The sequence below is a fragment of the Papaver somniferum genome, chromosome 11 (assembly GCF_003573695.1).
Source record: "Papaver somniferum cultivar HN1 chromosome 11, ASM357369v1, whole genome shotgun sequence".
Lineage (NCBI taxonomy): Eukaryota > Viridiplantae > Streptophyta > Magnoliopsida > Ranunculales > Papaveraceae > Papaver > Papaver somniferum.
The window spans coordinates 97,361,611-97,377,057 of NC_039368.1; the positions used below are offsets into that span (position 1 = coordinate 97,361,611).

General features: G+C 37.9%; 1 long non-coding RNA gene across 7 annotated transcripts; it reads left to right on the forward strand.

Moving 5' to 3' along the window:
- The first annotated feature begins 5,002 nt into the window (after window positions 1-5,002).
- On the forward strand, window positions 5,003-9,905 carry LOC113323479. Of its 7 annotated transcripts, none has more exons than XR_003347639.1 (4): window positions 5,003-5,194; window positions 6,294-8,728; window positions 9,318-9,489; window positions 9,630-9,905. It is a non-coding gene; the product is annotated as an uncharacterized LOC113323479 (long non-coding RNA). The 7 variants fall into 7 exon arrangements; XR_003347644.1 differs by having other exon boundaries at window positions 6,646-8,728; XR_003347638.1 differs by lacking the exon at window positions 5,003-5,194 and adding an exon at window positions 5,941-6,039.
- Window positions 9,906-15,447: the final 5,542 nt, after the last annotated feature.

Below are 15,447 nucleotides of genomic sequence, written 5' to 3' on the forward strand. Positions count from 1 at the left end.
TGAGTGATAGAGACTCACGGTTTACAGGAAGGTTTTGGAATGCCTTGTTTGGAATGCTTGGTTCCGAACTAAAGTTTTCTACTAGCAATCACCCCCAAACCGATGGTCAGACGAAGAGGACAAATGCATTGCTAGAAGAGTACTTGCGTCATTATGTGACGGCAATCCAGGGAAATTGGGTGGCGTTGATGGATACGACCCAATTTTATTACAATTTTCACAAGAGTTCAGCAACGGAGCTGAGTCCTTTTGAGTTAGCTACAGGCCAGCAACCATTAACCCCTCATGAGGTGCCAAAGGCTAAGAAGCAAGGTCAAAAACAGAAATGACTGAGCAAGCGCGCGACAGTTTGGCTAAACCGCATAGACGAATGGAGAATTATGCTGACTTGCATCGCAGAGATGTAGAGTTTGAGGTAGGAGATATGGTGCTGTTAAAGCTAACGCCCCAGATTTGGAAGAAGATTTCTAGCAAGACAGTGCATAGAAGGCTAATTCCAAGATATGATGGTCCTTTTAAAGTGATGAGAAGAGTTGGTAAGGTGGATTACTGACTTGAGTTGCCGGAAAGGTTGAAAGTGCACCCTTCTTTTCATGTCAGCTTTCTAAAGAAATACCATCCTGATTTGCTGGACACTTCGAGACAACAAGCGAAACATGCACCACCAGTAATCAGATCACAATTTGAGAAGCAAGTAGAGGCTATACTTGCTTATCGAGTTGTGGGGCAAAGCAAGAAGAATAGAAGAACTTACTTTTTGGTTAAGTGGCGAGGGTTTCCAGACTCCGAAAATTCTTGGGAGAAGGATACAGAATTGTGGAAATTTGAAGAACAAATTCAGGCCTACCTACAACATAAGGAATCGACGAGGGCGTCGAGTTCAGCTGGTGGGGGAGGTCTTTAACGTTCCTGTCAAGTGTCCAAGTGATGATGCACAACTGTGGCGCTTTAACAGTGGCTTGGCCAAAGTCAGACATGTGGAGTGGCATGTCTGAGTTGCAGGTTAGAAGTGGCATGTGCCAAGCAGGGTTTGCACATGGGCAAAGATGCGAGATTAGCATCAAGAGATGCCAAATGAGTTTGGCATATTACCTGTATGCATGAGGCGTGCAGGCATGAAAGCAAGACTTGCATTGGCGCACTTGCATCATTGGCAGAATGATGCACAACCGTGATGGCGCTACATTTGGCTGGCAGATGCGATCATCATGCAACGAGGCAGGATGACATGTGCAGGGAACATGGCCTCGACAGTTTAAAGTTGGTTACACGAGAGTGGGTTTGATTTATGCTTTCTTAACTGATAGGAAGGTCTCGTTTGGCTTAGTGAGCGGTTTTGCAAGGTTGGCATAGTTAGCTAACTGCCACATGTAAAGTAAATCTGTAACTGATTGCAGTTACTTGTAGATAACTTTTTATAAGGCTATATAAGCCTGATCTTGTGAAGGGATTGGGTAATCCGGAACAAGAAGAGTGTGTAACCGTAAGTGTGCAATAAATAAAAAGGCTAAGGCCTGATTTAGAGAAAAGTTATGTTGGTGCATATTTCCCTTTGGTTTTCGCTTATTGTTTATGCATCAAGAGGAGTGTGTGCATTTAATTGAAGGCTTGAAAGATTTGTGAGCAGAACCTCTATTTAGTGTGGGATGAATAGAAATTTAGTCAAGAAGTTGAAGTATTGGCTAAATACGAGTTGGCTGAGAACTGTGCTACGGAGCATAGTTGCCATTGTCGAATTGGATGTTGCATTTGAGTGTTGCAGACCTGTGACACCTAGCTAGGCCATATTAAAGAGTTGATCTCCTAGCTACGTTTCGATGGCGAAATTTTCTTGCTCCGGCTAGAAAACCTAGGATTGCTTTGGGGAGAAATCAGATCACGAGCATGGGGATTTAAATTCACACGATTTTAATTAAGGCACGGAGGATGTTAACGGAGGCGAGGTTTTCTTCCTTTTCCCCCTCGTAACCAACAATTCTTCTGATTTTTTTTTATTTTTTATTTTTTGAAATTTTAATATTAAAACCATGTTCCTGTATCACTTGATTAGGTTTTCCTCTCATTAATTTTATTAATTCTCCTTTGGGATTTCATCTAGGGTTGGAATTTAGTGGATTGATTTTCGTTTTAAAAAAAAAAAAACTACGGATTATCTTATTGCCGATCTCTTCTTCTCTATTTTGATTGTGTGCTTTGTATTGATTATTGATAATTTGTGGACTTTGGTTCTCTGAAGTGTCTCTCGTCTGTGTTATGTTGATTGTTTAATGATTGGATTAGTTTCATTTCAGGTTAAATAGGTCTTTCTGGTATGAAAATTGTGATACAGCTTGTATAGGTATTGTACAGTATGTTATTGATGATTATTTTGAATGAAATTTGTCTATGGTTATTGAGATACATCTGAATTTGGGTTATGTATGGAAATTTCTAGGAATTTTGTGTGGGACATAAATGGGAGCCGACTTAGTAATGTTCTGAAGACACTGTGATAATAATGTTTTTCAAACTTGTCAGGTCAATAGATTTGATTTTGTGATTTTGGTTTTTTGATGATTTTGCTAATGATATGTTAGCTTCCTGTTTGGTTTTAACTTACAATGCATAGTTGGTCAGTATCTTTCTGTGTTTGTGATCTACTTAAAGTAAGTGGATGGGTTTAAGCTAAGTTGTTTTAGGCAAAGTCTCATGAGTTCCCTGCTTTCAGCTGGGGGTTTTCTTGAACAATTTGATTGATCGACTATTGGTGCTCTTTTATGGGTTTGTAAATGAAATGAAATTGAATTTTGCATGATAGTTTGGTTTTTGAAGTCCCAATGGGTTAATCTTTGGTTGTGTATTTCTGTAGATATTATGGTAGTGATCTAAAAAGGTTAGTATATGTTGTAGTGTTCTTCAAATTAGTGTTATGCAATCTGCTTTGATAAGTTAATTCAAATTCCTATGCAATCCCCATCTTGGTCCTGCTTGACGCCTGTTCATATACTCAATTTTGTTTAATCTTATTTGTACCCTGATGCGTTCATCTGACCATATGTAGTTTAATGTTTTGGGTTAGAATTAATGATTATGTAGGCTTAACTTTTTCATTGTACAATAATCTAAGATCTTGTTTATTTTTAGTTTAGATTTAGTTAATAATCCGTAGAATTTTTTAAGTTTCCTTTTAATTCCTTGTTGCCTTCTCTTTGAAGGCTTTTGTTTAGTGTCATTTGACTAGGATTTCTTTTATCTTTCGGTATGACCATTTTGAGCATGTAATTTTCAATTTTATTTGCATTAGTTTTTATCTCCACCTTTTCATTTTCATTTGTTTTTATCTCCAACCTCCTTAGCGCCTCCATTGTTTGTGCCAAATTTGAAGAAATGATACCTTTAGTCCTCAACCACGCTCCTATGATCTGACTAACCCCCAGTGTCCTTTCAAACTACTTTAAAACTCCTTGTCTAACCTCCTCAACTCCTAGTTTTCACTAGGACCCTTTTTCTTTCTCTGTTCTTTTTTTGCAGGCCTTTCAATCAATCATAGCCATAAACAATAACAACGACATCAACATCACTTTCTTTTCTAGTTAAACTGGTTTTGGATTTCTCAGATTTCTAGCCATCCATAATTTACAGTAGCAGGCGAACTTCTACCGGCTCCGTAAGTCTACCACCTTAGCCCAAGCCCACTACCCGCCACATTTACCATTCAATCAAAATTGATATCACCCTGTACAACCTCCCAATTGTCAACCCTCTCCAACCTAATTCACCTCTCCCCTTAGCATTTCATTTGGTAAGACATGTCTATTATCGCATGGAACTGTCAAGGTTTAAACCAGCCACTAACAATTCAGCACCTTAATGGACTTATATCAATGTACAAACCAACCATATTATTTCTATCAGAAACTTTGACCAATGACTTTCAAATGCTGCGAATTGCGCAGTCTTTGTAATTTCCAAATCACTGCACAGTTTCTAAAATCGACTAAAGAGGGGGCTTATGTCTATTATGGAAAAATGAGGTCAACATACAAATCATCCTAAAGTCCCAAAGTTATATTCATGGTCTCGTCACACCTGTTGCTTCAGCCCAACCTTGGTTTGGCACGGGTATATATGGCCCACCACATCCAGACCCAAGGAAAAACCTGTGGGAAGATTTTCCAACAATTTTTCCTAACACTTCAACACCTTGGCTGCTACTGGGAGATTTCAACGAAGTTTTCGACCAATCGGAAAAAAAGGAGGCGGACCGGTTACGCATACACAAACGCAACCGTTTCTCAATTTAATGGATCAGATGGGCTATATTGATCTAGGATTCATAGGAGACCCGTTCACCTGGAAAAACAACCAACAAGGTCATGACAACATCCAACAAAGACTTGATAGGGCAGTAACAAATCAACACTGGAGAACAGCCAACCCCCATGCTGGAACCACATACCTACCACGAATAGCCTCAGATCATGCTCTTATCCTGCTTCAAACGAAAGCCTTGGAATGGCAAGGAAGTAAGAATTATAAATTTGAATATATGTGGCTATGTCACCCTCAACTTCATCAAGTGGTTACCTCTGCATGAGATAAAGTACAGGACTCGGATCCACCTTTGAACCTCCAACTCAAACTCATCTCAACCAGTGAAACTCTAACAAAAAATGGAATAAGATTGTAACGACCCTCAAGCTCGTCAACGCTATTAGACCGGTCAAGAAACAAATTAACCGTTAATGACTCGATTAGTTAACATAGATTTTAATTAATAGAGATTAATCTAACAATAATTTACATACGAAACTAGTATCACTAGATAGGTCTCGAAAAGTTATGCAAAGTGGACTACTCGAACGTATCAATCGGATACCGGATGAAAAAGAGATCTTTAGTTTAGGATATTTAAACCGCTTGGCTTCCCTTATCAATTCAGCGGGTGCCTTTATAATTTTAGTTGCCTTATTATCACCGTGTAGTGTCGAAGAGAAAACATTTCTCTTATTCTTATTTTCTTCGTCTCTTTCCTTCTTCTTATTTTCTTCTTCTTCGTCATCTCTCCGGCGACTCTGAGAAACATTTCTGAAACCGTGAAATCAAAAAGAAAGTTAGGGGAATCAATTATCTAGTTTGATAGATGAAGAAGGGGTGATTGTTCTGTGAATCTTTGAAGAAGATGAAGATGGTTTTGATAATGAATCGAAAACAGGTAAATTGGGTTTCAAATTGATTGATGTTTCTTTATGAAATTGTTCTGTTTTAATTAATTATAGAGTGGGTTTGTTGTCAATTGAAGTATAGAGTTGTTGCATGCAGTTTACTTTTGAATTCATAGGAAATTAAGGTTTCTGTTCTTCCCTAAATCAAACCAAAAAACTAGGATTCTTGCATATTAGGGTGTCTGAATCATAGTTGCAGATGAAGAAGATGGCTTGGTGAATTGGAGTTTGGTTAGTTGTGAAAGTTAACCATAAAGATGAAGGAATTACAGTTCAAGGAATTGGGAGTGGCCTGGTATGATTTGGGATTGCTGGTAGTAAATTAGAGTTAGGGTTTGTGACAAGAAAAGGGTGAAGATGGGAGTTATTGAGGTGTAACCGGATGTTGATGGTGTTGCAGGGGAGAAGGAGACACTACACCATTTTAAGGGATTTTTAACCCAGTTTTGCAACGGCACCAGGGCGGTTGCAAAATTTTAGTTGCTAATTGCAACTGCTATTTTTCGCAACAGAGGACTGCTGTTGCAAATATTGCAACCTCAAAAGCAAGGTTGCGAATCGCAACTGCGCTGGGTTCAAGCGTGTGAACCACGTGTGTGGTCGGGAACACTAGGACTTATAAACACGCCCAGTCAAACTTCGGTCAAGTATGCTTCTTTTTGTTTCCACCCTTCAGCAAAAGTTATCCTATATCCCTTCCTCATCGTTTTTTCCTTCTCATTTTTTCACCTCCACAGAACCTCATCTCTTTTCATCTCCTCTCCACAGAACTGCAGCTCTGAAGAACTCACCTCTCTTTCATCTCTTTCAATTTAAAACCACTGAAATCTATCAGGTTTTAAGTCTCTTTAATAATCCTTTCGTTTCAGTTATAAGGTTTATAGATTTTGCGATTTTAGATATTTTGATTTCTAGGGTTTCAACTATGAATCTATATTTATTTTTTTAGTTTATCGATTTTATGTTTCTATCTGTGAATCTGTTATTTTTGATTTTTAGGATTTCGATTTCAGTTTATCGATTTTAGTGTTTCATTTGTGAATTCGTTGTTTTCAAAGTTTTTTAATTTCTTAAACTCGCAAATTCAAGGGTGAACCCGTTGAGGAGAAGGTGATGAGTTGAGCCGGTGCTGTGTAAGAAGAGTTAGCTAGAGTAATCATTTAAGAGAAGGTGATGGTGATGATAAGTTGCAGTTGACGAAGATTGAAGCTCGAGATTGATTCAAGCATAAGAGTTTCTGTTTCATGAATTTGTGAAGGAGATCGAGAGGAATTAAGGTGGTACTGATAATGGAAGAACTGCAATTAGGGTTTGAGTTGAACTCAAGAATTGATGGTTGTGATTCTGTTATTTTGAAGAATAAATTTAGAGAAATTCAAAATTAGGGTTTCTTGTTCTTTCCCAATTATTTAATTGAAATTTGTTATGAATGCTTGAATAGGTGAAATCTGGTGGAGAAATTGCAGTAGTAGAAGACCTAGAAGGAGTTCTGAGACATTGAAGTTAAGGTTTGATGAAGGGAATGTATGGATTGTGGTACAGGATGGGTTTCTATTAGTGGTGTTTCAGGTGCTGAGAAGATGTTGGATGAGATGAGATAAGTCGTTTCTAGACCTAACTGATTAATTTTTGTAATTTAAAAGGTTTCTCTATTTTCAGCTAAGTCGTTCTAGGTGTTAAGGCACTTAAAAAAAAGTTCTGTATATATGAATATTCGAAGCTTCTTGTGAAACATCTGTTTGACATGTCCTCTAATTTGCAGTTGATGTTGTTGAAATTGGGGAGAGGCAAGGAAAAATTGGCGAGATAAGATGGAGAGAGATAGATATAATTTTCAGAACTCAAGATTTATTTATACCATAGCTAGAAGCATGTTAGATTTAGGTGTGGGGGAGTGTTTGGCATACCAAGTTTTTGGCGCCGCTGCCGGGGACTCGGTAGCGGTGTGGCTGAAGTTTCTTCGTTAATTTACTGATTTTTGTTAATATTGTAAATATGTGCTAGACTTTCTTTTGTTTTTCTCCTCTTGTTGCTATAGCTTGTTCTTTAGCATATTACATGTAGTAACTTCAAATATATCTGCATCCTCTATTCTTTTCTTTCTTTTAGTCTAGTTGCATTTTGTTTTAGTGCATTAGCTAATCATCATTGTATTAGTTGCTCCTTTTGTTATCATAATCTGCATCTCAGTAATCTTTTTAGCTGTAGGTTTTTTCTTTTCTGCACTCTCTCAGTTCTTTTTGTAGTGTAACTTAGTGTAACTGGTGCTATTTCAGGCTTCTGTCATTATCATCTGTAACTTATCATTTTGTGTACTATTGTAGTTTCTTCCATTTGATGTTTGTGGCTTAGTCCTGTAAGCATCGTAGATTTTACTTTCATTAGCATATCTACATATCTGCATCTAGTTAGGACAGCTAAACCTTTGTTTTATACCTCTTCTGTAGATCAAATCTTGTTGGAACTCTCTGCATCTGTAGTTAAGATATGTATATATTTGTTTTGGTTTTATTCAGTAGTATAATTTAGGTTTTTCCTTCTATGATTTAATCTACATCTCTCTTAAAAATTTCTGTCATTGCATTCTGCAGTTTTAGTTGTGCATTTGTTAGGTTTGTTGTATCTTTCACCATCTCAGTTATAGCATAATTAGAATCTGTCCCCTGTAACTATTTCATTCCTGCATTTTGTTGGCAATTTTTCAGTTACTTAAGAATATAAGGGTCTGTAAATATTGTTTCGATCCCTCTATATATACTTTTCATGTGTGCTTTGTAGCATCTGAGCTGTAGTGGTAACTATAGTTTAATCATTCCATTGTCATTGGCATAATCTAGCTGTTTTAACCCTGTTGTACATAAATCTCATCTCATCTCTTTAGTGTTAGCTGTAACTTTTATTTTCAGTCATCTGCATTTAAGCTCATATCTGCATCTGCACCTAGTGTCATTCTGTAACTTTAGTCTGTATAAACTGCATCATTAGCATAAGATAGAGCTCAGTCATAATCACCCGCATCTTTAATCTGTAGCTTACCATTTCTATTGTATATCCCATCTGTGTATAACTGGCATCACTTTTAAACTTTCAGTTAGTTTCATCGCATAACTGCGGTTAATTTGAAGTTATCTGTGTCAATTTTTTGTATCTCTCAACTGCTGTGCTTCTGAATCCTAGTTCTGGCATCTTTTTACTCTGGCACTTAAATTAGTCTCGCAAGCATAAGCATTCTAGCACAACTTGAACTTTGTAGAAGAATCCGTAATCTGTGTAGATAGATGTGCTAGTCCGTTGCTGCTAAAAACTTCTCATCACCCTGAATTCTAAAATCTGACAAGCATCTTTATAAGCAAGATCACTGCACTGTCACCAGTCCCAGCATACCCAAACTTCATATTGCAGAATCTCTTGCCAGAAACGGTCTACTGAGTCATTTAATGTGGTATAATTTTCAGGGCACTCTCACTGCTATAAGAGATTGGTTCAGAGACTACAAGATCCCAGATGGAAAGCCTGCCAACAAGGTAATACTTTATTTAATCAACTAGAGTGCTAGAATTATGATTTCTCTTTGTAAGTTTTAGAGGGATAAGATAATTAAACTATTATTGACTAGAAGTCCACCTGCTATCACTCCTTTTGCAACACAGAGACAAATTATAGTGTCTATCCTTTGTTGGATGCGCTATCTAAAACGAAGAAGATAAAGTTTACACATTTGTTATGATGGAAGAATCTTTACTTACACGCCAGTATTGAGCATCAATCTAATGTGGTTTTTCATTCATCAAGGCATCAACCCGAATAAATATTATGAGATATGTATGTCTTTGGTTTGAAGTTGCACAACTATTATATATCCAATATCACAAGTATACAGTGTCTCATTTGCGTATGTATTCTATCTGGTGCTACTAGTTATGCATGATCAAAATTTCATTTGAGTTAGCTTTGGGGAATTCTTCGAGAGTATTTGTCTAACATAACCTTGAATGCACTTCGCTAACTCTGAGAGCTGATAGATATGTGCAAAATCATAAAATCGTCAACAGAAACTGAGCGTTTCCATAACATCTTACGTACTGATTTCCAAGTTTGTCATTGTTGATTCAGAATACACACCATCTTTTGACAGGAGGAATCCAGAAAGTTCTTCGTATTTTCGATTTGAATCGTCCAGATGCAACTCCAAGGGAAGTTGAGAAGTCTCCTGGTTGAAATAGAACTGCGCAATGGCTTCATAGTGATCAAACAATAGTTCTTGCACTGATATTAGGGGCGTGAGGTATTATGCTTAAAAGATGCTAGTGCAGATTTTGCCTGCTTGTACTTATACATCATATTATTTCATTATTAGTTTTTGACACAATCTTTATAAGCATGCTGGTTATCTGATTGGAATAATTTGTGATGCTTTGTTCGCAGGTTGATTGAATGATATGTTATGAGACCAGAAATTAAGGTTGGCGAACAAAGCAGCAGCCATTAGGTCCCTTGGCAGCTGCAAGATTTGTAAGTTTATGTAGTATCTCCTTATAGTGATTTAAGTTGGAAGAACTTAGGAATTTCGCAACTTTCTATGAACTGAACTTAGGAACCAAGTATGTTCTAATGTGTACACTAGTTTGTTGTGATACTTGGAATACATTTGTATCAAATACTCAATACTTTTTGTTAACATCAATTGAAGAATCCATTTTTCATAATATGATACAGCTCTGTATGTTGAATGAATGAATGACATGGTTTGTATATCTATGGAAATGATGAATATGGGGAACTGGGTAACTGCAGGGGGGAAATGTGGGGTAAAATGGATTTTGACCAGGTCAATGAAGACTTGACCTTTTTCTTTATGTTGCAAAATATTAGCAACGTCAATAATGTGTTGCTAAATTAGAACCAGAACCAATAACATTTAGTTCCGGGTAGGGGTATTCCTGTAATTAGAAACAGCTTAGCAAAAGCAGACCTCGGTTGCGAATAAACAATGTCGCAACAACATTGGCCGTTGCGAATCACCGTTGCTGACCGAGAGTCGCAATGGAGCTTATGTCGTTGCGAAAAAATGCAACACCGTGTTTTGCTAATCCTTAAAAATGGTGTAGTGAGATGTAGGTGTTGATGAAGTTGTTCTTTGAAGGAAGAATTGATTGTTATGGTAATAGTTTTGGTGTTGTTTTAGATGTATGTTAGGTTATTGTAGAAAGGTTCAGTGGGGAAGCTAATTGATGGTGGATTTAATGAAGAACAAGTTGAACTGAGTTGAATTGGTGGTGAAGATGATATGATCATGGAACTGAATTGGATGCTAGTGCAAGATATGGTACTTGAAGTGATATTACAAGTGGGGATAAAGATGACCGAAATAAGTGGAGATGGGAATTTCAGATAATTGTAGTTACAGGATGGATGAATCGGTAATGCTGAGGAGTTAAATAGTGACATGGAAGCTCTGAAGATTGTTGTTACAGAACTTGCTTGAGAGGATGCTGCAAAGGTGGCAGAACTGGAAGTTGCAATAGAAGTAGATAATGTTGTTGGTGTTGTACTGGCGGGATTAATGAAAGGTTGAACTGACGATGCTGTTTGTGTAGTTTGACAGGGAACTGTTAATGAAGATGATTGTGATTGAGAAATACTAGAGTTGCAGTTGGAGTTAGAGATAATCTGGTGGTATTGTTAGAGCTGTGGTTGTGGCAGTTAAATGGTGATACTGTTGAGTTGAGGGAGATAAAGTTATTTTGTTGGTGGAAGAATGAAACTGAGATTTGAGATGCATGTGGTTGGATAAAGCTGAGTCATTGCAGTTGAAGATAAAACAAGATTCTTGGTTGGTTCAAGTGGTTGCAGTTCATGGAAGTCGTGGTGCTGCTGATATGAACGATGGAAGCCTGGGATGTGGGTATTAGTGATGTTGTTGAGCTGAACTTATAGATGTAGTGAAGTTGCAGTTCATGGGAATATAGTATTTGACTTTGAATCAATGAAGAGATGATTAAACTATGTATTTTGGCAAGAGGAGTCAGATATGAACCATTTGAGTCTTTATCTATTTTGTGTTGCATTAGAAATTTTGCATGTTAGTCATCCCAATCAGTCTAGGTGACTTATCTGACTTGGTTAGTCTGACTGAGTTGAATCGTGTTTGACTCAATGAGTTTCCCGATCTTGACCTGAGTCGACTAAGTTGACTTTACCTTGACCATTTGACCAGGACTTGACCTTGACCTTGGACTTTCCTTGATGTGGACTGTTAGTTGACTTCATTGACCGTTTTTGACCGTCAGTTAACCCAGTTGGACCAGGCCTTTGATTTATGGACCGGGTTAGTGTACTTGGGCTTAGGCCTAGCCTAGCTTTCCTAGTTTGATACTTTTATGTTGTGAGTTAACCTTTGCTTTCTTTTACAAATTTGTAGACATTCTTAAAAAATATTAATCTAATTGGATTAGTAAACTTTAGATGTGTTAAAGGTAGATAATAAAAGGTGTACGACCATAATGGGCTTAGAACCCTTAGATAGTTCACTTAGCCATAACTAGAGAATTGTATGAGATTATGTTATGAGCCTTGTGTGAGCCTTTTGGATAATCTCTTGGAGTGCTTGTGTGATTAACAATTACTCATTTATTAACAACGAACGATTCAAATGATGATCTGGTGAATTGCAGATCTCGAGGTAGGAGTGGTTTTCCTTCAAAACAGATGGGAACTCTGTAACCTTCTAATCATTGAACATTCTTTCTATTGCGAGCATGATGAGTCTTTAATGATTTTGGCATGTTTGTGTGTTTTACTATCTATGTAAATGCTTGTATGTTCCTTGATGTGCATGTAATATGCGTTGTATGATTTCCCCGCAAGGAGTGTCTGTGATTCCCCACAGCTCTTTGCTAAGTTAAGTATGGCGGCTTCTTCCCCGTTTTAATATTACTTAGTAGGGCGGTTTCTTCCCCGTTTCAATATATTAGTAGGGCGGCTTCTTCCCCGTTTCGATAGTATATAAATAATATATAATAGGGCGGCTTCTTCCCCGTTATAATATTAACTAGTAGGGCGGCTTCTTCCACGTTTCGTTATTATATATACTATTATATTTTTGGGAAATCACTCGTGTGCATATTATACTTGTTTGTATAACTTCCTGAACTTGATAGTAATATTCTGAATCATGGTTTGTTTGGCTAATCGGCATGGACGATGTTGTTATTATTGATTAGGGTTGCTCTCGCGTCGTCTTCTCCAATGAGTTTGGCGAGGTTAGAGCGACACTTGCTTAATGATGCATAAATAGTTGAATGATCAATTTCTTCTTGTTTCTTTCGATTTATATTCTTTTGAAACTGTGAAGCATGTTAGTGATTACTTGAGAGTTGCATGTTTTCGTTGAGCCCCCTTTTGGGGATGATGTGCTCACTCGTTCCCACTTCAGTTTCAGTAATCAGAAGAAATGGTGCGCGCGAAGATCTTTGTTCTCGTAGCTTAAAGTTTTAGCGGACTAAAGTTGTTTGTTTATCCTTTTATGTATGTATTCTTTCTTTCTTTGTAAAACAACACATTATTATATTCATAACACTCGAGAGATCTTCATTTATGTCATATCAGAGCGTATGGGTTTGTTTTTGGGATTAATTAACTTATGAAACTGAGATTCTTAAGATAATTAATCTAGATTTGATGCTCCAATTAGTTGTAATCTTATTAGCTAAGCAAGTGATTAGGTTGGGGCGTCACAAAGATAAACTTTGGCCATCTACCCACTTGAATCAAAAAGTCAACTGCGAAAGTTAAAAATGCCTAACATCAATGTGCTACGCAAAATGGAGCTGCACTGGAAAACTGGATTCAACAAGAAAAGCAACTCTGAATTGGACACTTGAATTTATTGGATTTCCATGCAACATATTGGCAGCAGAGATCTCGAATACAATGGATTCAGTTAGGTGACCGTAACACCACATTCTTCCATACAAAGGCCACAATTCATAGAAGCTGCAACAATATACAAAATATTCGGGATCATCAAAACAATTGGATTAACAACAAATAAGAAATTATCAAGATCATGCTTGAACACTTCACAGACCAGTATATGGCTCCAAATACAATAATTGATGAAAACCTGTTCGAGGCAATAACACCAAGGTTAACATCCTGACAATGTGAGAAACTAACAGCGGAAGTCACTACTGAGGAGATCAAACAAGCGTTATTCTCCATAGGATCGGACCGCGCTCCAGAACCAGATGGATTCACCATTAAGTTTTTTAAAGTTTTCTGGGAAAAAACCCAACCACAACTTATTGCAATGGTCCGAAGTTTCTTTCAGTCATTTAGCATCCACCCTCTCATGAACCACACTAACATCACTCTAATCCCGAAGATTGAACATCTCTCAAAACCATATCAATTTAGACCGATCGGATTATGTAATGTTACTTACAAAATCATTTCAAAGATCTTGGTCAATCGTATACGACCTATACTCCCATTTTTGGTAAGCCCATACCAAAGTGCCTTTGTGCCTCAATGATCCATTCACGATAATATAGCTATCACATCTGAACTTTTTAACCACATCAGAACATCATACCGTACAAAGGATCCTAAAATAGCACTGAAACTAGACATTTAAAAGGCCTATGACTCCTTGGACTGGGGATTCATCAAACAGGCTTTCACCAGCTTAGGCTTCCCCTCCAACTTTGTGGATTATATTATGTTATGCATATCTACGATAACCTACTCAATCAATATCAGCGACACACCGCATGGATACATCACTCCAACTAGGGTAATACGGCAGGGAGACCCTCTCTCTTCTTATATCTTTATTATTTGTGCGGAAATACTTTCAACCAATTTGGGAATACTTGAAACACAAAATAAGATAGAGGGGCTCCACATTTCTCAAAAAGCTCCACCAATACTGCATCTTATGTACGCGAATGATCTGTTGATAACATATAAAGCAACCCCAGAAGGCACCAATCACCTCAAACTATTGCTACAAGCTTACGGCACCTCTGCGGGTCCACACATCAACGACTCTAAATCCACACTGATACATCGCCCGAAGCTAGAACAACCTTAGATAGATAAGTTAACCCAAGATTTCAACATGCCAACAACATCGGACCCCCCTACCTATTTAGGAGTAAAATTTAAACATGGTAGATCTTCTAGCCACATATTTTCCCCTCCGCTTCAACGGCTGGCACGCAAGGAAAAAGTATGGATGACCAAATGCCTCAACCAATCGGGAAGATTCGAGCTCATAAAATCATCACTAACCCCTACTGCCAACCACCTCATGCAAACCCAAATCCTTCCTTCTCATATCCACCAAAAAATGGATTATATCACGACAAACTTCTTCTGGGGTCATGATTCTTCAATCAGAAAACTCCACCCACTGGGAAAAGACAAGCTCCACAAACCCAAATCACAAGGAGGGATCGATATCCGAAGTAGTAAGGAACATAACAAAGAACTTCTCATGAAACGAGTTTGGCACATCCACCAAAACCCTAACTCTATCTTAGCCATACTATATAATGCAAAATACCTTGATCATACCCCCATTTTCGAAAGCATCCCACCACTCCCGTCTTCCCCTAGCCCTCAATGGAGGCAAATGGCCTCGCTCATACCATTTTTCAAACAACATCTCTTCCACCAAATAGGAGATGGATTACACACACCCATACAAGCTAATTGGATACCACAATTTGAAAATACCATTAACCCAACTTCTTGTTATCCAATACAATCAGTAGCAGACACCATCGACCCATCAACCAGGAATTGGAATCATGAAAGATTAAGCCTACTACCCCACACCATAATTCAACGAATCATCAACATCCACATCCCACAGACCAATCAACCCGATAGGATCATATGGCCTTTTACAAAAAGCGGACAATATACTACTGCTTCAGGATACAACTGCCTCATTGGCGCTTCTGCGCAAACTCACCAAAACCCCCTTCCACCATCCAACTTCCTTTAGACACTCCCATGTCCCCCAAAAGTACATCTTTTCTTGTGAAAAGCAATTAATGAGGGTTTACCAACCCTCAACATTCTTCATCACATCCATCTCACCAACTCCAACCTATGCCCTCAATGCAGTTCTAATCCCGAAACATCCAGTCACATTCTGCTACATTGTCAGACAACTATAGATTCTTGGAACCTCTTACTAAACCACCTCAGAAACCTTCACATCGCCTCG